The 2,477-nt window shown below is 37.0% G+C and overlaps 1 non-coding gene across 1 annotated transcript; it reads right to left on the bottom strand.

Moving 5' to 3' along the window:
• Positions 1 to 2,079: 2,079 nt before the first annotated feature.
• On the bottom strand, positions 2,080 to 2,186 carry LOC128292191 (small nucleolar RNA R71). The gene has a single exon (XR_008282176.1). It is a non-coding gene; the product is annotated as a small nucleolar RNA R71 (small nucleolar RNA).
• Positions 2,187 to 2,477: the final 291 nt, after the last annotated feature.

Below are 2,477 nucleotides of genomic sequence, written 5' to 3'. Positions count from 1 at the left end.
AGCTCATATAATCATCAATGGCACATTTCATAATCTTCAACAGAAATAGAAATTCAGACATGGGTTTTGAAGAACACGAAGCAACAATCACAGAAACTTAGAAATTATCAAAAACTAAGCAAAATGGACTAACCTATTCACTCGTGCAATGGCCGAATACTTTGAATCTTCAATGGCTTCTTCTTTCTCTTAATTTTCGGCTGAACAAGGTGATAATATAGCCACTTTCAAGTTGTCATTTTATTATTATAACTTTAATAATCATTTTTCCCATTTTGCCCTTTGTTATAAAATGATCCATTCACCTAACACATGTCCAACATTGTCCACTTACTATATCAATGGTATATTTGACATGTAAGGACCCTAATTTTAAAAGCCAAGCCAAATAGGTGCTTTAGCATCTAGCACTCAACTATTACACTTTACGCGACTTAATCATTTATCATAATTAAGCACAGAAATAGACAAATTAAATTACAGAAATTTCACAGATGTAAATTCACATATCACAGACACAAAAAATAATATTAAAATATTTTTCAGACTCAGATTTATGGTCTCGAAACCACTATTCTGACCAGAGTCAAAATCGAACTATTATAGTACTTCCCAGATCTGCATTAACCCTTGTTGTTAAAAAACATAATGGGTGACTTGTATCCAGCATATGTCACCCTTTTCTACTAAAGCCTACTCGGCCAACCTTTACCGAAGTGAAGAACACTTACAATATCTCACACCTAAGGAGCAAATCAGTAGGGATCCAAAAAGATTGGGATTCGATACTAATCCTACCAAAACCGATTAGAAGAAATGAGGGACAGAGTGATCTATACTAGCAAATCCGATTCAGAGAGTAAAACACTTACACTAGAATTGACAGAGTGGAAAGGGTAGTGGCGGCACATAGGATATTCGGCTCTTGAGACTTGTAAGGTAAAAGAGGTTATTCGGTATAAAGAGAAGTAGAAATCGTTTAAAACCAGAGGTGAATCAAAAAGAGAACTTGTGTAAGGGAAGAATGGAAAACCGGCACAAAGAAAAAGAAGGAAGAAAAAGGGATTTTTGGTTTTTAGATCTTTGGAGAAAAAAGGTGTTTTCTGGCAACAAGGTAAGGGAGAATTTGACATTATCCTGGCAACCTCACATTCGGCACCTATATATAGCCTCTATGGCCAAATTTCCTATGCCTAAATTCCCAATTTAGCTCCACCTCTTCTTCACTCCTTATCTCCTAATTTTTCTCCCTAATAACTCCCTAATCCCCTCCTCAAATTTCTCCTCTTATCTCTCCCTTCAGTGTTCATATCCAACGCCACCACTATCCATCCCTTAAGCAAAAAAACAAATCTTTCTTTTGAACAAGGAGGGATTCAAACCCCAGACCTCCTTGTCATGCATGTGACGCCATTTACCACTCTACCACAAGGCTTTCTTATGTCCAATTCTTCCTTCATTTATTTAAAAGCCAACATACTTGCCAACAAGGTTTTTTTAAAAAATTAAACCATAATTTCCTTCACCCTTAAGTTCAAACTCAAACCATAACCAAGACCTGCTATCACATAATTAACACATGACTAAGAATGGTAAGCACAATTTTTATCGAAACTGAAAAAATGAAAGTTTAGGATTTCGAGATTTTTGAGGCGTTACAGTAATAAAGCCGATCTTGTACGAAATCCCATCCTCATTGCTGATGATAGGGATCAATGCATCAGACAATATGTTGTGCCACTTTTCAGTGAGTTAAATCCAAGAATTAGAAGGCCAGATATTGAGGCAACCCAATTTGAATTGAAACCAGTGATGCTTCAAATACTCCAAACAGTAGGCCTATTCAATGGTATGCCAACAGAAGCTCTACATCTCCACCTTCGATAGTTTATGGAGGTGAGTGATTCATACAAGATAGTCGGTGTAACTGAAGACATACTAAGGTTAAAGTCGTTTCCGTACTCGTTGTGAGATTGAGCACGAGCATGGCTCAATTCATTGCCACCAAGTTCCATATCTACATGGCAAGAATCAGCAGAGAGATTTTTGGTTAAGTATTTCCCGCCTAGCAAAAACACTAAGTTGAGGAACGAGATCACAACTTTCCAACAATTGGATGACGAGTCTTTGTATGAGGCTTGGGAGTGATTCAAGGAGTTACTTTGTAAGTGTCCTCATTATGGGATTCTTCATTGTATCCAATTGGAGACATTCTATGACGGTCTCAATGAACATACAAGATTGATGGTAGATGCTTGTGCAAATGGTGCAGTTTTTGTCTAAGTCTTATAATGAGGCTTATGAGATCATTGAGAGGATCGTGAGTAATAACTATCAATGGCCAAGAAATCGAACAGCTTCAGGAAAACATGTAGGTGGAGTTCATGAAGTTGACGCCCTCACTTCTTTATCAGCTCAGGTATCGTCTATTTCCTCTATGTTAAAATAGTTTACCGCTAATAGTGCTAATAATTTTA

The sequence above is a fragment of the Gossypium arboreum genome, chromosome 4 (assembly GCF_025698485.1).
Source record: "Gossypium arboreum isolate Shixiya-1 chromosome 4, ASM2569848v2, whole genome shotgun sequence".
NCBI classification, from domain to species: Eukaryota; Viridiplantae; Streptophyta; class Magnoliopsida; order Malvales; family Malvaceae; genus Gossypium; species Gossypium arboreum.
The sequence above is the reverse complement of the archived record's forward strand: the minus strand, read 5'-3'. Positions and strand labels throughout refer to the sequence as shown.